Source organism: Talpa occidentalis, unplaced genomic scaffold (assembly GCF_014898055.3).
Source record: "Talpa occidentalis isolate TD23 unplaced genomic scaffold, MPIMG_talOcc4v2.1 talOcc4.11, whole genome shotgun sequence".
NCBI classification, from domain to species: domain Eukaryota; kingdom Metazoa; phylum Chordata; class Mammalia; order Eulipotyphla; family Talpidae; genus Talpa; species Talpa occidentalis.
The window spans coordinates 97218985-97229678 of NW_023601104.1; positions in this window are offsets into that span (position 1 = coordinate 97218985).

A 10694-nucleotide genomic window follows, 5' to 3' on the forward strand; every position below is an offset into this window, starting at 1 on the left:
TTTAAACACTATTGTCTTTCGCCGAGAACTGTTCCCCAAACCTGTATCAAGGATTTTTGGGCTTGGGGCGGGGTGTCAGTTCCTGTTGTTAGAAAGTGATGTTCCTACAGTCTGGACCTTCCAATGGCAGGTCAAGTCTCGTCTCTCTCTGCTGCCAGGTTGAGCCGACAGGCAGGTGGTCGCGAGTTAGGGACCCTGCCCCTCAGTACACGCGGCAAATGCATCTTGTAGCTTTGGCCTTGGGGACTTAGAATACCGATAAACCCCTTCTGCGTGAATATTTTTCTTTCTTTTTTTTTTAAAGATTTATTTATTCATGCAAGCACTGGATACAGTCAGAAGCGTGGGAGGGTGAGAGAATTCACCAGAGCCAGAGCGGGGAACAGAACAGGCAGACCGATGAAATATGCTGCTGAGGGGAGCAGCAGGCGCTGCAGGAGAGGTCTGCGCGCCATGTGGGACCCTCACCGGCGGCCGGGGATCGGACCCAGGCTGCAGAGGCTGCGGGCTGCTTTGCAGCCCAGTGCTCAACCGCTGCACCACCAGGGGAGGCCCAATATTTTTATTTCTGATAGGAATGTTTAAATATTTATTTTTAAAGTCAATAAAAGAGATTTGACAGGTATCACTGGAAAGCCATCCACTTTGGACAACCAGGGAAAAGTCACATGTCGCACTTCACTCGTGGCTCTGTGGAAGGAGGAAGGGATCCTGTGTGTGCCCGATGTTGCATGTTCTCCCTGCGCCCCCACGGCCTCCCTGAGAGGCAGTTAGGAGAGCCCCTGGACAAGTCAAGGAACTTGTTCAGTTCATGGTTTACCCCCAAATTCCATGCCTATTCTAGGACTTAGAAGGAACTTAAACAACTGTCTAAGCTAGTGGAAACTTTATTAATTAGGAAACTAAGAAAGGAAGAGTGTAGTTAGAGGCCCTGAGAGTGATTGCGGCTCCTCCCTCTGCACGCTTCTGGCTCCAGCCCCGTTAGCCCTTCAGTTCTGCCACATTCCTGCAAGCAGGATTTTATTTTCAATCCTGAAGCTCCGGTCCCACTCATACCTTTTAAACCCGGACATGGGGTTAACTCAGGGCCTCCCCACCTCCATACTTTTGACATCCAGTCTGGACAATATTTTGCTGCATTCTGGGCGTCACAGGGAGGTGAACAGCATCCTTGGCCTTACCCCCGGATGCAAGTGGCACCCTCTTCTCCAACTGTGAAACCCCAAAAATGTCTCAATATAGTCACATCTCCTGGGTGGGGAAACCCCCTGGGTAACAATAATATACAGCCTGGCAGAAGAGCAGGGCAGGAGGCTCCCCAAGGCCCTGTCTAGAATTCTCTGCTTGCTTCCTCCCCCTGTCAGCCTAATGGTTATCTTCTTCAGATGAGACCCAACTCCCTACCTACTCCACAGCACGTTCCCTTTTTCCAGGGAAATGACTTGTAAGTGGCATCTCAGCACGTTTGGAAATCAAAGAGAGGGTGCTTGAGCACGTCTTTTGCATTTGGAGATAGCTGAGAAGAAACGAACGCTGGTACTTCCTTACAGTAAGACCTTCTAAGGTGATCAGAAGAGGGCAAAAGAGTCTTTTTTTCAGCTTCTGAGATAGTAAGGAAAACATGACTGTTAGGTGCGAAGTACTAGCTGTTTCCAAAACCCTTATATGAGCATTGTGTCAGCTGAGATGCAGCCGATTATTTTTAGAGTGTTGGAGACCTCAAGGCGATCCCTCCAAGGAACATTTAACATTTCCTAGAAGTTCAGCAAAATGTTTCATCGGGTTCAGTATCTGTGGAATGCACGTCTGCAAAGAGAGGCGGTCTCACCACTCAAGCCAAACACACATGCTCACAATGTGAATTTGCTTGTGATCCACATTACAAGGATATAAGCATATAGTTCAATTGGCAGCAAAAGAGGGTAATGAGCCTCTTGGCAAAGTTCGAGATTGGACTTTGGTCCAGGCGCTCCTGGAATTTGTCCCTCTGCAAGGGAAGCTGCCTCTTGGGACCTGATCCCGTAGGCTCTCGCCAAACCTTTGGAGTTTGGGGGGACCTCCACCCCAAACATCTCCCTTGAGCAGGACACACTTCTGTGCTGCCCCGGGTTCCTCCTGCTGCATCTGGTGCACAGAATCCTCCAGGAAGAAACGCCATTAGCAAGATATGAGACCCACTTAAAATTTAGTGGAACTGCCAGTTACCCTCCTGCCGACCCCGCTCACATATACGGGGACATCAACCAGGTCAGTCACTCAAAAAAAAAAAAAAAAAAGAAATCTTCTGCAGAGATCTTGAAACAACCCTGTTAAGAGAAATCGGTGCCTTTTCCTATGTGCACCGCTGCGCCCTGGACAGACCTGCGGGAACCTTGGTGGGACGCGCTGCGCCGCCGGCGCCAGCAGGGGGCGCGCGCTCCCCTCCCGGCTGGCACAGGTTTCGCAACAGCCCCCCCCCCCCCCCCCCCCGCAAAGCTGCAGGGGCACCTCGGAGGCTGCCCAACTGCCCCACGCACCGCAGGGAGGCTTTGGAAAATTCCCAAGCGCCCTAACCTTCACCAGGCCTCTCTGTGCCGGCTTCCTCTCGGCGGAGGCCACTGCTTACGTTTAAAATTAAAATGTCGTTTTATTGCATGATTAATTTCTCCTGCACCTGCCGGGCCGTTTGGGGACACACAACAGACCCGTTTCTCCCTCCCGGAGGCCTGGGAAAGTTGCCTCTGGAGAAGTTTGCGCAGCTCCAAATACCGACAGGCAAGGCTTGGGGCGTGAGATGACAGAAAAGGCCCAATATTCAGACAGAGAGCGTTGGTCTCCCCTGCAGGGCCGTGGAAAAGGGATTGTGAAACAGAAACCCGCGCCAGTCTCTGCCGGATCCTTCCTCCCCCCGAAACGCAGCCCCCAGTCCCCCACTCGGGCTGGGGTGGGGGTGAGGCGGGTCCGCACCGTCCTGGGGCGCGGAGTGGGGGAGGCGCGTCCGGGCTCGTCTGCAACCGAGAGAAACAACAATTTAACGCGATGCGTTTAAAAAATTCAAACGAATGCAGAACACCCGCGAGGAGCCAGACACCAGCGTCGTGCACAGGGTCGGGCTCTGCACCCCCCACGCCCCCACCTCCACCCCCGCTCTTGAGGCACCCTCCGGGCTCTGCGGGTCCTGTCTTTACTGCAGGGATATTTGGTCATTGGGGATGGATCTCATTCTCGCTTGGCTCATCCGTCCCAAACTCCCCTCCACTCCCCCATCAAAAGGTGGTTTGTGGGACGATGAGGGGAAAGTGACATGGGGGGAAACCGGGGGGCTTGGCGGGGGGCGCTGGTGCCAAAATCAAAGCCCTACGTCGCTGCGATGAAGACTCGAGCAGAGGCCGATTTCTCAAAAAATGATGTTTATGCCATCACATCGGTTTATGACAGTGTGTGATTTCGGGGTGCAGGCTCTCAGGCTGGGAATGCGTGTTATACCAGGCTCACTGCCAAAGCCCCCCAGTTCTCCACCGCAGCCCGGCGACCCTTCCCCTCGTGCATCCCCTTCTGCTCTGGTAGCCTCAGCCCTGCAGCTGCATCTCAAGGGGCTGCTTTTGTCTGTTCCTTTGCTTTATTTTCATGCTCCACATGTAACTGAAACCAGGTGGTGTTTGTCTTTCTCCCTCGCCAGGCTTGGGTGTGAGAGGGGGACGGTGCTCGCGCACCAGAGGCCGCTGGGCCGCTGCGCCAGGCTGCTCTGCCCTGACTGTCCTGTCTTCTGCTCTGCGAAGGAGCCCGGCGCCAAGCCCCCCCTTGCTTCTGCTTCCCCAGCCCCCCTGCTCCCCTCCCCTTTGTCCAGGTCAGCCCTTGAAGGCTGCAGTCCCACCACCTGCGGGAAGTCTCCCCCAGTCTCGGGCCTGCCTTCCGGGAGGGAGGCTGCTGTTGAGCAGCTGGGCCAGATCAGCTTGAAGAGTTCTCAGCTGCGTCAGGGGTCGTTCCCAGGGGACATCGAGGCTGTCTGGAGATTTGTTTTTGTTGTCACTATCGGGGGAGGGTGACTGCTCTGGCATCTGGTCCTATGAGGCCCCACAGCAAAGAACTCCCTGGCCCCAAATGTCCATTGTAGGGTAAGGAAAATGTCAGGCTTTTCTGTCCTCCCGCCATCAGGATAGATGATGGTCCTTGTGGTCCTGAACGCATGCCTGCTGGCGGCACCTGGAGCAGGGGGTGGGCATAGGTAGATGGGATTCACCTGGGCTGAGACTGGGCTTTTAAGGGCGGCGTCACGGGGACGCCTATAGAAGCCAAAAGAGAAGCCGAGAAAGAAGTAGCAGAAGCCGAGAGAGAAGCAGAGAAGGCGGGAGAGCCCAGATAGAGTGAAAACTTGCTGGGGGCTGGGTGGCCTGCCAGCCTCCCCGCCCCCCAGCACCCTTGCTGCTGTGTACCGGGTAAATCCCAGTAAAAACCTGCAAAAAGCCACAGAGGACTCTGACTCCTCCTTTACCCGGTGTGCATGGGATCAGAAAACCTCCATGTCCTGTTCCTGGCCCCTACAGTCCATGAACCCAGAACCCCCGAATCCACACCCGCTAAGATAATACCAAGGATTTTGTGAAACTTCCCCAGGAACCAGATTTGCATTTTCTCACTGGACTTGCATGTTTTTGCCCATATTTTGGGACTTGAGGACCGTGTAGGAAGGGGTGGGTAAGACAGCAGGACACCTTGTGAGGACCCAAGGGTTCCTCACCTGCGTCTGGTCGGCAGGAGGCCAGGTGGGGGAGTGCGGTGGAGGGGCCTCGAGGCCGTCTTTGTTACTGCGGAGGGGCTTTGTTAGGCGTGTGGCAACGGGGGGCTTCCTAGTTCTAGATCCCAGGCTGACTGACCCCCGGAGGCTGGGGCGGTGCTGACAGCTTCTCCCACTGGGGCGGAACGCAACCTTCTGGCTGACCCCGTGGCAGAGGCAGACCAGAGTCTGCAGACTGGTGCTCCCCGAGGGAGCCTGGAGAGCTGCAGGCTTAGTCTTGTGCAGCTGGCCGATTAGAAAAGGCACCTTTCTCCCCAGAAGGGTCAGGGGGTGGGGCAAGGATTCCGGAGGCAATCCCGCCTCATGACCCGGCAGCCATCAGGATGGACTGGCTTCACTGCTGTAACGGACTCACCTGCCTAAAACAAAGGTTGAGTTCTCAGACGTTCATGCAGGTGGGTCGGGTTCTGCTCTGCTAGTCATGCAGGGGTCCAAGCTGATGGTTTGCGCATCTCGCCGACACCAGCCTTCAGACACAGGGCTTCAGGCTTTGCTACCGCAGAGGAACGGAGCAGGGAGAACATTGTTTAAGGGCCTCTTCCAAGAAGGGGCACACAGCCCCTTCTCGCTGGCCAAGGCGAGCAGAAAGGCCACTCTTAGCTTGGACAGTGTGAGGAAACTCAGCCATTCCATTTCCTGGAGGCACAGGAGAACCAGAATTGTCCGCGAGCACCTGCAAGTTCTCTCATAGAAGAGAGAAGAGACGCCTGCCTGTCTTGCCACCACCACCACCATCATCACACACACCAACATCGGGCAAAGAGGCCCCCACCTGAAAGACAAGAGGTTCTCAGCATTTTCTAGAGGCCACTGGACAGGGCTAAGTGCTGGGCAGAGGAGCAGTAGAAATGGCTGGATCTAGACCCCAGACCTCACACCCAGGGTGTCACTGGAATGGGGTTAACCATTCTGGGCCTCAGTTTCTCCATCTGTATAGTGAACAGACTGCGTTAGATAATCTCTTCCATGTCCTGTGAACTCACAAAACCTAGAAAATGTCTTATTTTACTGCCAGCCCCATGCCTAGCACAGCACTGGCGCATGTGGGTGCTCACAGGTGTGGTGAAAGCTGGGGATGAGTCAGCTGCTCTGTTCTGTCCTGACGCGGGGAGGTTGGTTCGGGCGCCAACCTAACCAGCTGCTGGTTGTTAACTCCATGTGAGGCGCGCTCCGTGCCTGCTGCGCGCTCCTGCTCAACCCACAGAAGCAGGGCCACTAACTGACAGGCCGGGGATCACAGGCACTTGAGGGAACCCAACCGAGATCAGCAAAAGAACCCACCAGATGAACCCAGCTCAGTTGGCTCCAGAAATAAGAGCTCAGGGGGTTGTTTGAACAATTAAGGTTTTGTTTTGGTTTAGTGTGTGTGTGTATGGGGGGTGGTTATTTTGCAGGATGGTGGCTAAAGCCATCATCCACACCTAGTGGCGTGGCCTCTCTAAGGTGCAGGTCTGACTTGTGCAGCTTCAGGGGGACATGAGCCTCTTTGCCTTGACATTATTCTTCCAGCTCTGATTTCACTGGCTGAGAACTTGGGTGAGGCAAAGCCTGCAGGTGTTCAACACCCTCGTTATCTTAATTTCCAGACCCACCGGGGGTCTCTTTCTCAAATCCCCCCGCCAGGCAGATCGTCACCCTGTGATACATCTCACACTGAGACAGGATCTCTGCTCACCTGCCTCTCCCGCATGTAGTAAGCACCTTAGGGTGGGCGTGTTGTAGATGCTTCTGGATCCTGTTGCAGTTTCTGACTGAGAGAACCTGCAGCTTGGTTGTCACCTCCAAGTGGCAGGGAGCCCTCTGCTATCTAAGTTCTATTGTGGCCTCTCACGGGCCAGCTCTACACCTCAGAAGTTCTTCCTCAAATTAAGCCGGATTGTGTTTCTTAAGTATTTTTGGTCTTTGGTTCTCATGAATTTGCACTAGATCCACTTCCCCTCTCCCCACAAGTCTTCTTCATGCACATCTCCTCAGGCCCTAACTGCGCCATAGAGGGTATAGTAGTAAGTGCCTTTACCAACCTGATCTCTTTCTTCTGACAACCAAGACTGAACACAATATTCCTGTCCAATACTGAGCACGATGGGATGTCACCTCCCCCACACCCTTAGTAGTGTGGCCTGAGATCCAGCAGCTAGTTTTGCAGCCACAGCACACTGAATTCCTGTTAAATCCTGGCGTGATTTCCCTCCATACTTGCTGAACCCCAGTTGACCCTTCTGAAAGTTTTCTGTCCCCTGTGCTCTCAGAAAGTAGACCTGGCTTTCTGCTCAGTGCCTTAAATTCAACCCCAGCCCCAGGGAGTCTCTGCATCATCAATGACTCCAATGGTGGGTCCCCACACTCAGGCCCCTTCTCTGACCTCACAGCCTAGTGGGCACCCCTGAATCTGGGCAGAATACTGCCCCAGGAGTCCAGCCCACTGGGTAACTTTGGGCAAATCTCAGTCCATCTCTGGGTCTTCATTTCCTCATCTAAAAAATAAGATTCAAGCTTCCCAGAACTTGGAAGCTAAGAAACAACAGGGGCATTGAATTTAATATTTTCCCCCCAAACCTTTTATTGGGTCACATGCAATACAGAGCGATCCTTTGTACTCTTTACTCAGTTTCCCCCAGTGCGACATCTTGCACACGTATCGTACAAGGCATGCCCAGGAAACTGACGTTGATGTAGCCCTTCAGATTTTACTGGGGCTGTGCCAGTGACATGCATGCACTTGGAGGCGGTCTAAAGCCCCTTCCAGATCCTAGGGGAAAACTTCCCACCTGCTCCCCATTAGCTCATGACTCAGCCCTGGAGGACAAGCATCTGCCTGTGTCTATTGCAACACCCGGGAGTCTCCCCAGGCTGGGAAGTGTGGGGGCTCAGCGTTGTTCAGTGCCTGTGCCAGATGGGGTGATGGATGGGGGGTCAGCGTTGCGCAGCAGCAGTGAAATCCCAGAGTGAAGCTGGAAGTGACTGGGGAAGGCACGCTTCTCAGAGAGGAAGTGGGACCAGGTGGGTTGCGGGAAGACCATTTGCTACCTCCCTCCGTGCACGAAGTGCAGCCTCCAAGGTGAGGCCTGGCCTGGCCGGGGCCTGAAACACTGGCAGTGAACCCACACCAGCTCCCTGGGACGCAGAAATATCTTGCTCCATTCAGCAGCCCTTCTTTTAACTGAGACAGGAAGTGGGGGTCGTGGGGGGGTTGCCAACTTTTCTCCTGAGGCGGGAGGGTGGGGCTCATACCTGCCCCCCTCTTCTACACACCACGTGACTGGCTGATCCAACTGGCTGGGGACCAGACTAACTGGCTGGGGACCGTTAGTCTGCCTCAGGACCCAGGCCTAAGAGATGTTTTGATTTCTCAGGCCAGCACACTCTTCTAGAAGGTTGTAGGGTAAGGAAAAATGTCAGGCTTTCTGCCCTCCCGCCATCAGGATAGATGATGGATCCTTGCGGTCCTGAATGCATGCCTGATGGAGTAGGGTGTGGGCCTAGGTAGATGGGATTCACCTGGGCTGAGATTGCGCTTTTAATGGCGGCGTCACGGGGACGCCAGTAGAAGCCGAAGCAGAAGCCGAGAGAGAAGCAAGAGAAGCAGAAGCCGAGAGAAGGCCTCCCAGCCCCTCAGCCCCCCAGTACTCCTGCCTGCCGTGTACCTGGTAATGCCAATAAAAACCTGCAAAACCACTGAGGACTCTGACTCCTCCTTCACCCGGTCTGCTGGATCAGAAAGCCTGCACCGTGTCTATTCCTGCCCCTTACAAAGGTTGCTTTCTTTTTTTTGCTACCCCTAATGCACAGGCCGGGGGAGGAGGGACGTGGCTCTGGATCAGCAGAGCAGGCCAGGCGGGCCGGGCCCACTTCCCACCTCTCTCTCTCTCTGCCGCAGGCACCAGGTCCTGCCCCAGGGGGCTCAGAAACTGCGCAGAAGGGGCAAGCCGGCTGACCCCAACTTCTGCTCTGTGTCCACACGCTGACTTCCTCACCCCCTGCCTCTCACCTAGAAAGTGGACATGAAATAGACCTCGTGGGGGACCCCAGAAGATGGGAGGAGAAGTCTGGGTCTGACCGGGGCTCCGGGGTTTCTGTGGGCATCTCTCCCAGGCTGAGACCCGGGGGCTGGGCTAGCTCAGGGGCCACAAGCTCCAGCGCCCGCAACGCCGAGACAATTGTGAGCAGGTGGGGTGGCGCCTGGTCCTGTGGCCTGGGTGCGTGCTCAGCAGGAGACCCCGCGCCCCGGAGAAGCGCTGGGGCTCAACTCCAAGAGGACCAAGGGCTCCGGCCTGTCTTGCTCCCACTGCGTCCCTGCCCAGCACAGCGCAGACCCAGGAGACACCGGCTGAACAAGGGGAGGCCACTCCGTGCAGCCGCACCTCCCAAATGTCCAAGGAAGCCCACATTTGGGGCTCGAGGGGAGTGCAAGTGTCGTGAACCAAATCAGAAACCTCCCCAGACACCACGGGGTCCAGACTGGTGTGTGGGCTCGGGAGGGAGCCAGGCTGCCCCAGCCACGCTCTGCTCTCCGGGAAGCCTACGGGGGTGCAGCCCGACAAGGGTCATCACTGATGGGCTGGGATGCTGGTGGCCAGGCCCTTGCCGGCTTCCCACGGGCCATCACCAGGCCCCAGGAACTGGCCTCCTTCCCTTTCTTTGAGTGAATCTGGGTCCTGTCCCAGGGGGCCTGATGGTGCAGCAGTGGGGCTGCTCACGCCCGGTCTGCCCTGTGCTGGGGAGACCAGCCCTGGCACCCTCTCTCCTCCCAGGTACTTCCAGCATCCTGGCTGCTTGCTGGGCACCATGGACAGCCTAATCCCCCCCTCAACTGTCTTCTCTCTAGTCCAACAAGCCAATGCCAAGGCCACACCTGGACCTTGTCCTCTCCTGGGATGGCCCTGCTGCTGGAATGTTCTGCTGTGTGTCCATGACCCTTCTTTTCCCACCCTATCACCTAGGTGCCCCCCCAACACCTGTCCTTCGCACTCTGCTTTCCTTGCTCCCCTGATTCAGCCATTCCCCAGAGTCTGATCAGCACCCCCAACACCCTTGCACTAGGCCTGTCTTTCCAAATCTCCAACTCTGGAGCTAACCAACAGGCTGCCTTGCTTGGGCCAGCCGAGCATTGCATAACGCACACGGCATATCCACATGGGTCCTCCAGGCGCCTGGGGCCACCACCATGCTCTGGACCTTAAGCCTCAAGCTCCCTCTACAACGTCCCTTCCTTTATCCCTCTCCCTCCTAACCTGAGCCTCTTGCCTGCCTCTGGGTCTAGTTTACTTCTTCTATGAGAACACTTCTCCGTATTTTGTTGGGCTAACTGCTTGTTCTTTGGAATTCAGCTTAAATGTCTCCTCCTCCAGGAAGCCCTCTGGACACCCGGCTGGGTGCCTCTTCTCTGTGCTCTCTGGGCATCTTCTCTTGCCCTGGTGGTGGCAGCCCCCACTCCCTGGTGCTCTGCAATTACCATTCCTGCTGCCAGAGCTCTGGGAGGGCGGCCCTTTCCAACCTCACCTCTGGTTCCTGGCAGCCAGAGAGTGCAGACACGCCAGGAGTTCAACAACGTTCTTTTATCGCCTGTGAGTCCCGGCCATGCCTGCACCAGCCCGTCCCCTGCCCGCGAGTCCAGATTCTATGCTGTGTAAAACCCAGCTCAGGATCTGCTCCCTTCATGCCAACATTTCGACAATGGGGGGATTCCGGCCCTTTCTCTTTGGGTGCTCGAGGTGCTGACCTGGGGGCTGCTCCCGTGATTTCTAATTTTCTCCTTTTATACTATAATTATTCTGCTCCCCAGGTTCCCTGTGGACAGGATCTCTGGCTAGATCACCTGTCTTCCTAACAGCCGAGATTTGGGGGGAAGAGCTAGTGGCTGTGGCCAGGAAACCCGTGTTTCCAGTGTCTACTGTAACAAACTACTACAGACTTGGTGACT